Here is an 18057-nt window from a genome sequence, read left to right on the forward strand (position 1 = left end):
TTTTTCCCAAAGGTGACATCATAATATGACTATAGCTTACTAAAACTAAATATGTACAGATCTTTCATATGAATCCAGTTATGTATATGAATAGTGCCCGGCTTCATTAGGGCCTGCATGTAATTAACATCCTATAATATCAGCTGATGTGATTCTTTTGACAATTAAAATGTTACAACCGTGGCAAAGAACCATTTGTTCATTATTTGCTAATCTCTTTGTTGGAAACTGGCATTAATTTCTATTTAGAAAATAGAAAAGTCAGCCAGGTGGTGGTGGCCCACACCTTTAATCTTAGCATTCGGGAGGCAGAGGCAGACAGATCTCTGAGTTCAAGGCCAGCCTGGCCTACATGAGCTAGTTCCAGAACAGGCTCCAAAGCCACAGAGAAACCCTGCTTCAAAAAAACCAACAAGAAAAAAAGAAAGAAAATAGAACACTCAATAGTAGAATATAGAGTTCAGTGGATGAGTGCTTGCCTTGTGTATGAGACTTTGAGGTTCATCCTCAGTACCATAAAAATAAATAAGGACTAGAGAGATGGATCAGTAGTTAAGATTGTTGCAGAGGACCAGTTTCTATTCCCAATGAGCTCATGATGGCTCACAGCCATATGTAACTCCAATTGTAGGAGATCCAATGCCCTCTTCTGACCTCAGAGGCACTAAGCGTGCAGGTGGTGCATATATGTACATGCAGCTAAAATACTCACTAATATTAATAAATATAATTAAGAAATTAAGAATAAATCAATACACAAATAAACTAAAGCTAGAGTATAGATAAAATTCAAGTATGTCTGTGTATGTGTGAGAAAAGAGAGGCAAAGATTCATGCACAACAAAATAAAAATCTATCTTCAAATGTTCAATTGTTTTAGGGAGCCTCGAGTCCCCATGAAAATATAAGGCTGTGTAAGAGGGAACAAGCTAGAGGGGAAAACAGCATTATTGAAAAATAAGAAGGTTGCAGGGAGCCCACTCAAAATAAAAATCTACTTATAGCTATCTACTTATAGATTCTTTTTGATTCATAACTTATTTTGCTGAGTCCTTGCCAAATTTTATTTGTGGGAAATATCTTATGTGAAAATATTGCAAGAGCCTTGAAACAAATTTCAAATTTGGATTTTATATTAGTCATAAATACACGCCCCTTACTCCTCTGTCAATCAGTGTGTATAGCCTACATCTGAGTTTCAAACACCAAAGCCAATGCACTTTAAGTTGCCCTCATGGAATGGGCCTCAAACAGCATTAAGTCTATCAGAGTCTATAACATACTTCCTCTCAAACCCATGCACACTGTGGAAGACTGTGTCTATCTCATCTGTCAGGGCTCAAATATTGGTAAGACATCCAATGTAGCTACGACTTTAAGACAAACATACACAGGGTTTTCATGTTAATATGTTGAGTTCACTTCCCAGTTTCAGAATTGGTGTGATACTTCAGTGTTGTGAAAGTCAAAAAGACTTTAGGTTTACTGAGACAAAAGATACGGTGCGTTTTTAAAGATGTGAATAGTGGGGCTTGAAAGATGCCTCAGCAGACAGAAGTACTTCCTGGGCTGGAGAGATGGCTGGAGCACGTTGAGAATATTGCAACCATGAGGACATGGGTTCAAATCCTGAGAACCCACGCATGAGAGCATAAACAGGGCTCTCATTGCAGTTTCTTGGCCCCTGACTTAGCTCCAGTTTCTGAGATAGACCTTACTTCAATGAAATAAATTAGGCAGCAACAGAACAGGGTACTGAGAGGTTCCTCTGGCCTCTGTAAACACGCACATACATCACACACAAATATTACACATCTCTCTGTTGACTGAGATTTCTGTCTTGTCTGGTCCTGCAGTCATTCAGTCCCAAAGAAGAACACAGAGGTCTACATCAATTATAAACTTATTGGTCCAGTATCTCAGGCTCTTATTAACTAGTTCTTATAACTTATATTAGCCCATAATTTTTGTCCATGTTGGTCACGTGGCTTGGTAGCTTTTTTGATGAGACACTCACATCTTGCTTTCTTTGCGGCTGGGTCACTGGGAAGAGCTTTCCTCTTCCCAGAATTCTCCTGTTCTCATTGCCCCGTTTTTACTTCCTGCCTGGCTACTGGCCAATCAGCATTTTATTAAAAATAATATAAGAGACAGAGCATCTGTCTCTTTTTCTCTTTCTCTCTGCGCACAGACACACACACATGCTAGAAACATGAACAGACTAAGAATTTCTTAAATTATTTCCAGGTCACTTGGCAGTGCTTGTTACAGACAGCCACTTTCTCATACGCTCCAACAAAATACTCAGGCCACACCTTCAAGAAAGACTGCTGAGAAATCGCTGCTCAACGGGCAACATCATTATTCCGAAACATCGACAATGTGCACCTTGGCTGAGCTTTCTACTGCTGTGTAGAGGAGTGTTGGTCCCTGAAATTTCCACAACATTTCACACGCTTCCATCTCCATCCTCAGTTCCGGCTCATGTTTGTGTCCACGGTCCGCTCCTCATGACTCTGTATATTCTCTAGCCTGACAAGTCTTTATTCCACCATGAGTCTTACCTGAGATCCCTACCAATATTTCCACTTGTATTTCTTTTGAAAGCGTTCATAACAAACTCTAGGCTTTTCAAAAGCTGACTTTACCAAATCCATCCAGCCTCTACTATTACACAGGTCCAAAGACACATTTTTAGGTCATTGTTCGATTACTGCCCACTTCCCACACTATCAAAATTCTCTGTGAATTTCCTGTTTGTTCCCATGGTGCAGAACTCTTCATAGTACTTTACTTACAGAAGTCTGAACTGAGTTTGACTAGAATGAGACCAGGGGACAATGGAGCTGCTTTCTTTTGTGGGCAATCTAAGGTAAAATGATCTCCCCTCACCCCTGTGTAGAGGCAGCAAGTATTCTGGCTCCCTTCCATCCTCGGGGCTGGAAATGGCATGGGAAGTCTTTCTTCCACTATTTCATTCCTACCGCCTGTTTCTCACGCTGGCCTTCCTGTCTCCCGTTTTTTTTTTTTGGAAAGATCTGTATAATTACACTGGGTCCATACAGATACTGTGGTATGATTTCATCTGCAACCTCTGTTTCCCTTTCATTTCATTTTTATTTTTAAAATAAAATCTCTCTCATGGTCTTTTGTGGTTGAACAAGAGAAATTAGGGAAACCATAGCAATCCTGGGAGATTCAACAGTGCATTTTCAAATAAATAGTGGATTGCAAGAAGTCAGAGAGGAATTTTAAACTCCTATAGTCAAATGAAAATAAAAATACAACCTAACTGAATCTCTGGGATACAGCCAAGTTGGTACTGAGTGTAGCCTTAATGGCTTTAAGTGCTCATATAAAAAAAAAAATAGGAATTTCAAATAAACAACCTAATGATACAGCTTGAGGCTCCTTAAAAGCAACAAGAAATCAATCCAGACCCAATGAATGGCAAAAATAACAGATTAGGGAAGAAATTAATGAAGTGGGGAGCAAAAGAATAACACACAAAATCAATCAAACAAGAGTCGGTGCTTTGCAGAAGTTATTGAGATTGGCAGGCCATGGCCACCCTGTCAAGAAAGAGGGAGAAAGCAAGAGGCATCGCCCTTGGAGATGAAAATGGTGTCCTTTGAACAGACTCCATTGAAAGCAGACCCTCAGGAGGGGATTTTTTTGAAAGCTTAAACTCTCCAAAGCTCAAAAACCTAAAAGAAATTGCTGAGTTTCTAAGTGCATATGATCTATCAAAATAAAGTCAGAAGATGAAAATAGTTATAAATAGACCAATACAATCAATGAGAGAGAGAGTTGTCCTTCACGGGAACCCAGCGCCAGATGGATTCACCTGGCTTCTACGACCCTGTCTTTTAAATCTTAATGTTTTTCTTTATAACTTTGCCACAAATAGTTTGAAGACAAAAGAGAATGCAGCAAAATTAACCAAACCAGAGGCTTCAGAATGAACGGCTCTATGGTAAGAATCGCAGGTGGAGCTGAAGCTTCACCCTGACTGGATCTTAACTTTTCATTGTGGAATGAATATGTTTTTATTCACATATTGCTTGTATTGGGTTTCTTTGCATTATTTACATTTCCTGACAGGGCCAAAGAGGTTACAGAAGACTTGCTTGGCGCTGAGAAACTGCCTTTGGTAGCATTTCTGTTGAACTGGCATGACTTCCCTGTTCTCAACAGAGTGAAGACTTTAGGATAGGACACTCAGGGGTCAGATGCAGTACCCTTCAGGTGTCACTAGTTGCTCAGCAGACAATGTCTCTGAAAGGAGGCGGTACAAGAAAGACCCATGCCAGGGTAGCATCAAGAGTCCTACCACGACCCTCACAGCCCAGTGGAGACCTTCCTCCACCTTCCTTTACCCACCTTTAGCTGCTGCCCTGTGTGGTCAGTCCTATTTGCCACGGTAGCCCCATCTTCCCCGGCTCATGGGTCTTTGTTCTGTTTCTTCTGTTAGTACCAAGCTGCCCTTCCACCATCCTCTCCCAAATACGAGGGACTCTTAGATCCAACACTGACACCTTCCTTCAGGAACATTTTAATCTGTCAGTTTTGCTCCTCCTTCATATGTTCATATAATTTAATTACTTTAAAACTAAGAGGGTTGGCTCCTTTTCATTATGTGATTTATTTTTGTATCCCTTTTGGGTCTTAACTTCAAAGTAGTTTGAGGATAGATTTTTCTAGCTATCTAAGAGAACATCATTGGTTAATTTAGGAGTAAGGGAAGTGTATGATATAGCAAGAAAACAATGACAAAGCCTGAACCATAACCAGCATTGGAGCTGTGAGGTTTAGTTGGATCTTACCGCCAAAATTTCCCTGGTTCCATAGTTGTGTTGGTATTTCCGGCTAATTCTGTTTCTTTCCACTTCTATCCTTTCTTTATGCTGATTCTTCTGATGTTTGCTATGTGGTAGGCAAAGCTGGGAGCCTCAGTGGAATCAAAGTAGATGGTGAAGTCAGGAAGCAGATATGTCAAGAGACACTCAGATACTAGATGTCTCAGATTTCTTGGAGTTGAAGGACTGAGAAGACACCAGATATAATTTGATTGTGTTTGTGTATATGTGTGTGATGATTTTAAAAAATACAAGAACAGCTATGCACACATTCGTGTGCAAATAGAATTGTGTAGTGAAACCGAATAGAGGCAAGACCTTACACAAAAGAAATTACATTTCTGTGACCACAAAATTATCTTTGCAAGGAGAAGATTGGCCTCAGACCTAAGAACCAGGCCACCAAAGCCAACCAAAGAGAGAGAAACTTCCCCACAAAAGAGTTAAGTTTAGATTACGGACACTACAGTTGCTCTGTACCAGCCTGTACTAGAGACGATGTTTTCGTTTTGTTTTTAATGTGCCAACTTTTCCTAGAGTCTTTCCTTTGTTTGCTTTTCCTTGCAGCCTTCCCTGGTGTGTGTGTGTGTGTGTGTGTGTGTGTGTGTGTGTGTGGCTTTAGTGGTTTGGAGGATGGCGATTGGGCGGGGAGCAGGACTCAGTTCTCCAGCTGAGCCTGGGAGGAGTGGGAGGGACTCGGGAGCAGAGGGTTTCTCACACCGCAGCCTTCCAGGCAGTCTTCCTCCAGTGTCTGCCAGTCGGATCCCAAGACTAAGAGCACAGCAGTGCACTGCCTGCGGAGTCAGCCGAGCTAGGACACCTGCGGCGCGGTATCCCGGTGGTCCTGACCTCGCGTGACCGCACCATGGTGGGTTTGCGCCGCGGACTTGCTTTTCTAATGTTTGGGGGCTGGAGAAAGGGAAGAGGCATGTCACTGAGACGTGAAAGACATAAGAGAGCCCTTTGGGTCATGACGGGGAGAAACAAAGGCGAGGAGTAACTGTTTCGAGTAACGTAGGCACCAGGCGCTGGGGGTGTTCCATGGGTCCCGCCGCGCCCATGGAGCCGATTGACAGAATGCGCCGGGTGTGTTCGGCGTGGCGGTGAGAGTCCCCGGGGATCCCGTGCAGGGACAGACAGGTGCGACTCCAGCGTCACCTCTCTGTCCACCGCCGGCGCTGCCGCCCTCTGTCTTGGATTCTGTGCGGTTGTGCTGTGCTGGGTGTGCTCGGCAGCTGCGGGTGGTCGCGAACCTGGAAGCCACTGAGTAAGTGCTCGAGGCGCCCTCGCCTGCCCGGCGGGGGCTCACCGGGCACGCGGCCCTCTGCCGAGCCCTGGCCCAGTCCTTTCCCACGCTCTCCCGGGATCCTGCCCAGCCCTGGAAAGCAAGATCACGGTTCCCACGCTGGGGAGAAGCAGGGAAGGGACTCCCGGGCGTGATTGGGAGTGTCCACGGGAGCAGCTCTGGCTGGCGCTGTGGGCTCTCAGTGGGGATGTGTCAGGCGTGGGCGGCTGTCTTCCACGCCCGGCCTCCAGCTCTGAGAAACTGTGTGGCCTCCCTCACCCAGTAGCAACCCGACCTATAGACTCTAGCTTGTGGCCTCATCTGGGCTTTTCTCCCCCAGGGTGGACAAGCAGCTCAAAACCTCAGAGAATGCAAACTGCAAACTTCCAGCCTCTGGGGCCCGGCAGCAAAGTGTGCCTTGCATGCAGAGTGAGCGAGCCTGACTGCTCACTAGCCCGCCTTTCTCTTGTTATGACTGTGACACGCTGGAAGGGAAGGCAATGTCCCAGCCGGGCCTCACAATAGTCTCCGGGGCCTAGTTGAGTGGACGGCCTGTCCTGGCTTCTCAGAGCTGCCCCTAAGCGACTTTGGTGTGACGGACTGCTTTGCACTGCGGTCACGTGGTTCTAGGGTACAAGTTTCCTGAACCTTTCTTTTGCTTTCTGGGGTTTATGTCTTCTGATGTAAGCCAGAGGGTTGGTTGTTCAGCCCACTCCCTGGAGTAGTTGGTTGCATCTTGGCTTCCAACATGTTGAAACCTTGCTGGGTTTAAAAGAATATAAATTACCTTCATTACAGTTTTCGTAGTGGTTTCTTAGGATCAGCCCCCAACAATGTTTCTTGTCTGTATTCAGACAAACTCTGGGCTTGGCATCATCTTCCTGTTGCATACACGTTGAGGTACTTAAAGATAAGCAATTATGTCTCTCGGTTCCTCACAATGTATGCGCAATCTGTTGTTTTTCCTAAACTGGCGATGTTGTTTTTCTTCAGGAAGGTTTGCATCAGGTACTCTATTGTGTAGGGCACTGGTGGTCAAGCGAGGCAAAGGATGATGACATGAAACTGTCTAGAGTTCTGGAGCTATAGAGGATGTTGCTTTTGTTCAGCTATTTAGGGGTCTTGTACTCTCAGAAATTATAAGCAAGTGTTTGAGCTGTTGCATTTTTAGGGAAATAGAATGAACTCTGATGTACAGAGAAATTTGCGACCCGTTAGGAAAATGAGGACCAGAGTTAAGCTGAACCTGGTTCAAATCCTAGCGTCTTTAGGAATCGTGTGCAGATACAGCTAGCAGAAGATGTCAGGAATAGCACTGCAATAGTTAAATAGTCCAAGTGCTCGTGAGGTGTCAGAGGGAGAAGAATCTGTATACGCTACCTGGGGGGCGAGCAAATGTGGGAGACTGCGATGGAAATTAGGATGGAAGTTCCTCAAAATATCTAAAAATAGAAATAGCCACTTGATTGAGCTGTGTAAACTTGGGTATATACAGGAAAGATTTTGTGTCAGCACACAACAGAGATATTTGGTACAATAGCCAAGATATGGACCCAGCCTAGTGCCCAGCAGCCAATGAATGCATAAAGACAATGTGGAAATACCCATGATGGATATATATACATTTATCCCTCTTTACAGAGGAATCAGCTTTTGACATTTGCAGGAAAACGGATGGAACTGGATACCATTCACAGAGAAACAAAACAGACAAAAGGCATTTTTCTCATATATAAAATCTAGAGTCATATATATATATATACATATATACATACATATATATGTATATATATGTATATATATGTAAAACTCTATATATGAAAGAACTCTGAGAAGGGGGAAGTGAGCCAAAGACAGGAGAGATGGGGACAAAGAAGGGCAACTGGGTATATAAAATATGCAAGCAAGGAGAAACTATCTTGGGGAAAGAGAAGCAAACAAGGTGGGGAAGGCAGGGGAGCAAACAGTGTAGAGTATAATCATGCATATACTTGAAAATTTCACAACGATATCCCCTACTTTGTATACTAAATACAATAAAAGAAGAAAATTTCCTGTGAAGTAGACACAAGTCCAGTATTAACTGCCTTCCTTGCAAGCAGGATTCCTATGGAAGTTACTTAACAGAAGTCTGTGATGCATAGATAGGTGCACTGTGTTTCTTCTTGCACTGTTAGATCTCTTCAGTTATTACAGAAAATAAAACACAATTTTCTTGTCGAAACCAACCTGAAATACAGAGTAATTCTGCTTCATATCGTGTCCCATGGTGTGTAAACAGCCCCAGAGAGACCCCATTATACATGTTCAGGCATAATATATGATTATCTTCTGCCACTCTAGAACGAGGGAGGAAATGTGAAGTTATGATTTATATCCAGCAACAGGAAAGAATTCATAATATTTAGTGCTGGTGTCTCATAAGTATGGCTTATTAGATAACCTTGTCTCAAAACATTCTGGAAAGTTGTCTTAACTTGTTGACATCATTGCAAGCTTAAATAGCGACACTAAAATTGTGCTGTTATGAGTAATGTATCAGTAGATTACCTAGAGCATTAAGTTATCAATGATTTGTCAGATATTCAGACTCTAAAAAACAATTATTCTAATGAACAATTAAAATCATGTAACGTTGGATTGTGTCAGAAACAGTGGAAGAAACACCAGTCCTCTTACTTACTGGCACAAGTGTATATATGGGAGAAGGGAAAATAGTGATTTTGTTTAGAAGTTATTTTAAGAAGCTTGATATGTTTCTCAAATCTCTAGTGAATCTTTAAAAAAATAAACACCAAATTAGCTTTAAGAATGAGTCTTTTTAAGTGAGAGGAACTGAAAAGCAGAGAATATTTAGACAAACACGCTAAAATCTGTTATTGATGCTGGTGGGGGAATGGTAGGATGTAGCTTGTTGGAATTACTATTGATGTCAGATTCACAAGGAAGTCGTTGACTCTCCTTGTTTGCTTTGAGAGGATATTCAACTTTTAAGGAACTATTTTTATGCTACTTGATTAGAACTATTTACCCAAGAGACTTTCCTTAGGCATCCCATTGATCACGTTTCCGCATATCTGCAGAAGGAACTGTCTCTTTCCCAAGCATCCATAATGACAGTGGTTGTCCTTTCCGGACCATCTAGATCTCTCCTCTGGGCAGCAGTTTCCTTAGCTGTCACCATCTTACCCTGGCACAAGAGCTTCCAACAATCTTGAATGTGTTAGTGGTTCAGTGTCTCTGAAGGAGTCGACTTCTTGGAAGCTGGGTGCTTTCTTGTCCATCTTGTTTCTGATGACTCATTTTCTTTACACTATCCTAGTTTCACTCACTCATTCTGTGGGTGTGTGTCTGTGCACATGTGTGTGTGCATGCATAGGTATACACAGATCACAGCATACATGTGAGGACAGAGCACAGCTTTCTGCGCATGCTTACCTCCGAATATGCATGTCTTGGGGATTAAACTTCGCCCCTCAGTTGTTCAGTTAAGAACCCTCACCTACTGAACCGCCTCATGAACTCTCTTGTTCTTCTACTTTCTTCAGAATCATTCTGAAATACTTTACCTATTTCATATATCTAGGCCAGTAGGCGTCCACTTCCTCTAGAACAGAGAGCTTACAGAAAAACAATTGTTTTGGAGGACAGGTGAGAAGAGATTGGGGCCACGGGCACCTTCAGTTTACCACGAGAGAATAATGCTTATGACAACTGCAGAGGCTCTGCGGCATGATTTTAATTTTTGCCACAGAAGTGTGGCTCTTGGTGCCTGTGGTTACTAAAGTTCCTCGCCCAGCATGCTTCCCAGGTAGTATTAATCTTTTATTAAAGCAAGCCTTTCTTTCTGTACAATGAAAGCCCATCTAACTCGCATACCGGCTATTCCCACATAGTAAGGATCAGCAAGAAGTCAACTGGGAGATGGTGGCTGAAAGGAAGCTAGATAAACCCCCACATTGACCCTACGACCACCTTTCCATCTTGCCACACGACATGGAAGGTATCTGTTGCCATGTCTGCATCTCTGGCCAGTCTCAGTTCTCTGCCACAGGATTCACAAAGCCGTGCAGGCCACACAGTAGGTATCTAGTGAGTTACTCCTTGCTGGTACTGAGTTTAGACATTTTGTGTCTGATGCCTTGGATGATAATATTCATGAACACCATGCAAAGCACAGTGCGTGTTTTGGGAGCACGCCTGTGGATTGTTACGAGCATGGCCACGCTGATGTCCTTCTGTGTGTTTATATAGGCTTTTCATCCTGTTAGAACCACCTGATGTGGCATTTTTGTCACCAATTGCACTTTCATCCGTTACACTTGGTACTCATCTCCATTGTCAGCACCCACTGACCTTCTGAGCATCCTCCAGCCCCCTCCAATCCAGACCAACAGCGGCTTGGTGAGCCGCCTTCCAGGCTTCCTGTGTGGTCAGGCCTCCCTTCAATATCTACTAATGTGTTTGGTCTATTTTTGGCTTTGCCCTTAGCCTGCTCGACTCTCTAAAGAACCATCAAGTCCATAGTCCCTATGGTTCTCGGCACTTTTAGCCTCAACTAAAAAACTTGGAGACCCATGGTCTTTTTTGAGAAAATTCTCCTGTCCTCCTAAATACTAACTTATAACTACTTAATATCTTTCTCTCCATTTTTTTCCAACAGTTTTCTATTTTTAACCAACCCATTTTAGACTCAAATTTCAACTCTGCTCAACTCCCAAATCTTTTCCCAAAGACCCAACAGACTCTGTCAGCCTCCTTGGAACATCTGTCTTAAAGCCTTCCTTGGGATGGATTCAACTGGAAGACTAACTCCATTGCCTCTCTGGCGTGACCACCTACTCACCTGCTCTACCTTCAGAACAATGGATACTTAATAGGCATCATTTTTTTTTAATGTTGACAGGGTTGTGAAGCTATCTTTTCTTTTTGATCCATTCTGTACCAATTATCTGTAGCAAATGTTCTAGAATTTTATCAGTTTTCTTGGTCTATTCAAGCCTACCCCGAGTCTTTCAAGTGATTATATTGGCTAATTTCAGTTAGAAGGACTGAGACAATTTTTTGTAAGGCTACTTTGAGTTGGTCTTTCTTTAGGAGACCAGTTTTGAACATAAGAGCCCCTATCTTGCATCAAATGACACACTGTTTTGCTTTGAATGTTTATTTACTTTTGCCCTTTGAGTAATCTTTTTATAGGTAACATCTCTTGTAATTTCTAAGATGATCAGTGGTTTTTATTCATTCATAGTGGTAGGAGATGAGAGACTCTTTTGAATAAGCTGGTTTTCCATAAATTGTAGATCTCATAGCTGAGCGTATACATATGCAAAGACTGTCACCATGCTCTTAGATGTACTGGTTTATTTTTACAGGATGCTGCATTGTAAAAGTCTCTCTTTTTCCTTTCTCTTTCCTTTCTTCCCTCCTCTTTCCTTTGTTCTTTCTCTCTTTTATTTTATATTCTTCCTACAGTGTTGAATGCCACATATCTTTTGCACATTCTTCTACAAACACATTACTTTCCCCTAATTTTACTTTTGGCTGATTTGAATTCACTATGTATTCCCAGTTGTCCTTGAGCTTGCAATCTTCCTGTTTCTGAATACTCATGGCTTGTATTAGAGCTGGGTGTTAGCACACCTGATTAATTTAGGAGTTACAAAATATACTTACTACAGTTATATTTAGCCTTTGTTTTTGTGTTATTGTTACAGAAGGTCAGAATCTCTTTGGATTCCAATTTGATAACATAGATCAAACATTTCTCACCGTAGAGGCGTTAACAGATCTTATCAGTATGGTCATCATTGAGTTGATCCTTTTACAAGGTTGTCCTGCAGGTTATGAAGGCTCATGCCTTTCTTTTCTTGGAGTTTACATTCTTAATTTGATCCAAGAGTGTACTGGGACAGACAGACCTGGTCAGACCCCTGACTGAATCTTCTTCCACTTTCTGCAGAACTGACATTAAGTAACTATCAAAACCCAAAAGCAGTCATGCTGGGCTCATTGAAAATGACCTGCTAACAACACACCACATGTTCAATACTTAAGTAGCACGTTTTAAAGAATCTTCTTGAATCTGTGCCTGGTATTACTGTCAAGTTTTTTTTTTTTGGTGCTGGTCAGTGGGATGCACTTTATTTTGCAAACTGAGCCACTGGCAGTTATTTCTTGTTCTCTGCTAACATAGTGCTTCTCATTTGTTTCCTTCTGTTTCTTTCCCCTTCTCTTCTTCCCCTACCTTCCTTTCACTTTCTATATTGATACATGATCTTCCCACATAGCCCAGGGTAACCTAGAGCTCATGATTCTCCTGCCTCAGCCTCCTGAGCACTGTGCTCACAGCTGCACTACAGAAGCTCAGCATCATTGTACTTTGATAAAAATCTGTGTGGGCAATTCCATCATCATATCCACAAATCCTTTTGGTACTCTGCAGTGTGATTTCTCCTTTTGATCAAACTTGAGCTCATCTAGAAGGTTTTATGGCATTGTATATCCTGGACCATGTATTTCTTATTCTACTTTTTGTCTCAATATTACTGATGGGGGTGCGGGGACAGCAGTGGCACTGAGTCTAGAGTCACACAGACTGTCTGAGGATGTGGTACCATTTACCCTTCTCTGTCTTCTTAAAGGCAGAACGCTTTTCCCACATCCAATAAAAATGCCATCATTACTGCTTTATCTACCCATCAGTAACAGAAATCAAAAGACATTTTTGTGATGGTAGGTTTTAAAGACTCCGGTTTCATTTCATGCTTTGTAATTTATGGTGCCCTTCTTGGAGGACCAGCCGCTCTTTTGTTCTTCTCTCAATAAAGTTTATTACAGATTATGCTTGTCACTGAGGAGACACAACCAAGTTGATGACACAGCCTTTGATTAAATGGAATTTAAAGTCTGCACATGGCAGCTAGCAAAAGCAAGAAATAGTCTCCAAATTATACATGTCAACCCTTAACGAGCAGCTTGATATGCGTGTGGCAGTTTTAATAGGTTCTAAAGAACTGAGAAGGCAGGCGGTCCTGCAGTGGCAAACCTGAGGAACTATTTCCAGAAACAGCCCAAAATGAGGCTAGTGTATTGGGTTCCACAGGACACACATGGTTTATGTATCAGAGTAGTGGGGACAGTGTGCCAGCAGGGAACAACGCAAAAAGGCACATTTTATCCAAGTAACTGCAGAATGATGAGCTGGAAGGAGTCTTAACACAGTCCCAGAACCCTTCTTTCTCTTTCAGGTCCTCATTACTTGATCCTCTTACAAGGTTGTCTTGCAGGTTATGAAGGAGCAGGCAGGTACTGGGGAGGGGGCAGAGCATGGGCATTTTGCAAGTCACAGTTCTGGTTTTGGTTTTGAAACAAGGTCTTACTCTGACTGGCCTAGCCTCAGGTCATGCCTCAGTCTTTAGATTAGCTACAGTTGTGTGCCACTTCCCCGTGTGGTCTCTTCCGTAGCACAGACTGCCCTGGTGTTTAATTTACTCTACTTCTTGTTCCTATGTTGGGAGACCCACACTGACTTATTCTTTAAACTGTAGATTTAGTTCTCCTGTTCTTTCTTATAAGTAATTGAACAAACGTTATTCATACATGTTACAACAATCTATCTATGGTTTTGAGTCTTATGCTCTCATTTACCTGCAGCTAACAGTGGTCTGAAAATATTAGATAGACCATTTCAGAAATAGATAATTCCTAAGTTTTCTATAACTTTTATGACATTGCATTATTACAGATATATTGTTTCCTATCTCTTGTGTTTAATTTAGAAATTGAAGGTTATCTTAGATATATATGTACACATAGCATGGATAAAATTAGTTTGATACTATTTGTGCTTTCTAGGATCTGAGACATCAAAGCAATCAAAAGGGGATTGTAGCACTGAGTTAGCAAAGCACTGGAGAAGTGTTTTCATCATTGCATTCGCAGAGGTGATGTGTTAAACTGTGCAGCTGTTATTGTGGACTTCATGACAGTGTAGGCATGGACGAATTATTTAGAAGGTTGCATATGTGACATGGAAGGAGGTTTGGATAGGCTCAATAAAAAGATTAACACCGGAGATGCTGAGATTTAATCTTCCTACATGATGTTCTTTTTGTACTGTTTTGTTTGAGACAGTACATCACTAAGTTGTCCAGGCTAGCCTCCAATTCACTATGTTCTGGCTTGAACTCACCATTCTCATGTCTTGGCTTCCTAAGAGCCAGGATATTCCCCCTTAGCTGACTTAAAACCAGGTATATTTACACTGGAGTGACTGTATATGTTTGTAATTGTGATTAGTATAGGATGAGATTTTGGGTGAAAATTGAGGTAAAATTCCACATCTTCAAATGTTTCAAAGCCAGTCACTAATCATGGTTGACACCCCTCCTCTTCCAGTTGTACTCTAAGTAATAATTGAATGTGCCCCAACATCAATTTCTGTGTCTTTTTCTGTTGTATGGCTTCAGAGTAATTCTTATGTCCTTACTATGTTGCCTTATGCTAGACATTCTGCAGTGTTTGGAAGGGACTGGTGGTATTACTTGATAAAGTTTGTCACTTACTTAAAAAGCAAATTGTTCTAACTGAAATTCCAGCATCTTCTTTCCCCCTTTCCTACTCTGCCATAGCTATGAGCCCATTTTGACTTACACCTCTTACCACTTTCGGCTCATTTGTTGGCATAGCCAAGAGCAAGGTCATACATATAAGGGGGTATTCCCGGTTTAACCTTTACCCATGATTCTGTCCCCCTGCTCCTGCCCTAAGCCTTAAGTTTCTTAGGATTGATGTGATCTTTTTCATTTGACCTCTAGGCTTCCACAGAAAAACTTTTATCCAGTATAACGGTGCTTGCCTAAGATCAAAAGTGCCTTTTATTAGAATGTCGACTGCCTTCAACCAAGAGCATGGCATCTGGGCAAAGACTGTTAAAGTTATAATAGAAAGTTAAGGAAAGAAAGAAGCCACCGCATGTGTGGCATGGGTAAGAAAGGCAGGCCCACATGGGTGTGCTGGGCAGCAACATGGTGCACAAACGGTAGGAAGGGGGTCAGAAGAAAGTAGATTCACCTTGGGGTTGCTAATCAGTTGTCTTCATTAGTATCGATGGTTGGGACATTTTTCTTCACCAGGAGTTTGGAGCTTTGATTATCTAAATCAAGCCAGATTAAGCCAGCTTAACTGTTTCTGTTGTATGACCAGTGGTGATTCATTTCATAGTAGAAATTACTAGCTGTTGGTTGCCAATCCAGTGTTACACAGTACATTTTTATGTGGCTACGGTGGTTGCATTAATCCTCTTTGATAAATGACGTTTGGTTCAGAGAACACAAATCTCAGTAGAATTTATGGTGTGCTGTGCACTTAAAACCATTTTTAAAGGGCGTTCAAGTCCACCTGTTTAAGAGTTCAGGCTGGCAACAGGTCAGTCACACTCCTGCAACTGCAACTTTGCCTTTTCTTCCCCTTCCTTCAGGGCAATCGACTAACTGCCTCCACTGCGGGTTATTATCACATTCTTCTTTTTTCCTGCGTCTTTGTATTTGGCACACTTATGTTTTATCCTGGAAAATCCTTTCTTGAGTTCTCTGCTCCACTGTTTCCTTTGTCTTACAGAGTTCTGCTTGGGTATGTTTTCAGAAAGAGAATGCCCATGTCACACAGGCTTTGATGCAAGCTTCTGAAGCCACCATCCCAACCTGTCACAGCACATTAGTTAATCTTGAAATGAACTCATGTGACCCTGATCTCCACATACAATCTTTGCTTTAAGGGTATGGACTTGGGTTCTGCTTTAAATTTCTAAAATTACAGCCTCGAGAATGTAACTGTAGCAGAGACGTATTGTTGGGGATCTGTGAATGAGTGAACAGGTGGATAATAGTGGAAGAATGTATGAGTGGATGAATCGATGGGAGATTCTAAGGGAAGAATAGGCAGAGAGGTTATCAAGGAAAGATGGGAGATTCTAAGGGAAGAATAGGCAGAGAGGTTATCAAGGAAAGGTGCTGAAGAAAGGAGAACATGACGGAGTCTAGAGCATTAAGGGAATGTTGGCTTTAAAAGGGAAAGAATCACCACGTGTGAAGATGATTCAATCACGGACAATGAGTTAATGGGGCACTTAATGGACTTGGTAGTGTCACCCACAAGATTAGTGACATATAAACTTAGAGCATACAATTCCTAAGCAGTAACTATTGACTTGGTAAAAGAATCCACAATCATGCTATATGATGATTTGAAATAAAATGTATATATTTTATCATTGAACAAATGAAGGTTTTTGGCAATACATGACAAATGAGCATTACACAGGTGTATCTGAAGAGTATTTTAGTGTGTAGTATCATACATTGTGGCTATTTCTGGTCTGACACTGCAATTAAGATGTGACAATTTTCTAAAAGATATTGTGCAGCGTGGGCCATAGAGGTCTCATTAACCTAACCTCTGTCATGTTTTCTAAGCCATCCCATTTGCATAATGTCACATATCACTGTCATGTAGCATGCTGGTCTGCTAGAAACCACAGATATACTCGGAGCTGCAGATATTACACATGGCAAGCCGAGCTCGTTACTCAGTACCAAGAGCTGCATTAATTATGTCAGTGCTGTATCATGAGGAATCTTAAGTGTTATAAACCCATCAGTCACGGCAGATGGAGGTCCTACGGCTGTGGACTGAGGGCAATTTTATCTCCTCCTTCTGAGTCAAATGTGCAACCTTCATTATAAGGAATACACAAATAGATTTCCTTTAGATATAAGTAAATATGAAGGTAATATTTTAAGTAAAAACCTTAAGTTTAGACATATTAAAATGATCTGATTATTCCAAACCATAATGTACAGCTGCCTCCTGTAAGTATAAGAGAAATGTAGGGTTCCAAAATGTTCATGTTAATTCATGGATATTAGTAAGCATTCATTAGAGCATTAAGAGATTAAAGAATATAAAAACATAGTTGAGAAGATTAGAAATAATGTTTTTACAGTTTGTCCTCTCATGTGCATGATCTCATTCACTCACAATAGTGATTCTGAAATCTGTCTATTTGGTCTTGTGTACATCCTATGAGGATGAATTGTACCAGCCTATAATGCAGATACTAGATCTAGTTTAGAAAATTTAGCACAGCCATAAATTCCCTTAGAATAATATCATCCTCACAAATCATAGCCTCTGCAAAGCTTCCCTGTAGCTACATAAGGCTAGGACCAAAGTATCATCAGCAAAATAAGTGTTGGCCAGGCAGCTGCAAGTATCTGGCATGAGAAACTGTAGTCTACAGAGCTTATTCACATGCTGGCTCTTTCCTGGTACCTTGATGGGGATGGGGGCGGGGGGCAGAGGGCAGGAGGTTGCTGTGAGGGGCTAGGGCGTAGGAAGTAGCCTTCTTCCCTGTTATCAGGGAACACAGGTTTCTTAAGTCCTGGGAGTTGTTATTGTTATAAGCAGCTCAGTTATGCAAAAATAATATATAATGAACTGCACGTATAGCCAGGTATACCTGGAAAGCAATGGCTGAAATCAAGATAACAGACCCTTTGAGCTCCTTGAAAACGTTCCTGGGTCCTGTCTTCTTCCATCCCTCCCATCTCCTTCGTCTCCAGGCAGCTGGAATTCTGCCGTGTGTTTTTGTAGGATTTGTTTTAGTTCCCATGTTTTATATAAAAATAACTTCACAGTTTGTCCTCTTGTGTGTGGTCCCACTCACAATGGTGATTCTGAAATCTGTCTGTCTGGTCAAGTGTGCATCCTCTGAGTAATATCCCCATTCATGGGTGGCTGGCTGTGCAATATTTTATTTATGCAGTGATGACATTAGAAGTGCTTTCAATTTTTGGTTCTTACAAATAAAACTGAAGGGATGGAGAGAGGGCTTATCCACAAATACGAGTA

At 41.8% G+C, this 18057-nt stretch overlaps 1 protein-coding gene across 1 annotated transcript in view; it reads left to right on the forward strand.

Annotated features, from left to right (window-relative positions):
- Window positions 1-5552: 5552 nt before the first annotated feature.
- Window positions 5553-18057, forward strand: part of Gucy1a1 (guanylate cyclase 1 soluble subunit alpha 1) — a 49308-nt gene continuing 36803 nt past the window's right edge. The window contains exon 1 of the mRNA XM_057757199.1: window positions 5553-5727. The gene's annotated coding sequence lies outside the window, so the exon portion shown is untranslated. The remainder of the gene's footprint in view (window positions 5728-18057) is intronic.

Source organism: Chionomys nivalis, chromosome 24 (assembly GCF_950005125.1).
Source record: "Chionomys nivalis chromosome 24, mChiNiv1.1, whole genome shotgun sequence".
NCBI classification, from domain to species: Eukaryota; Metazoa; Chordata; class Mammalia; order Rodentia; family Cricetidae; genus Chionomys; species Chionomys nivalis.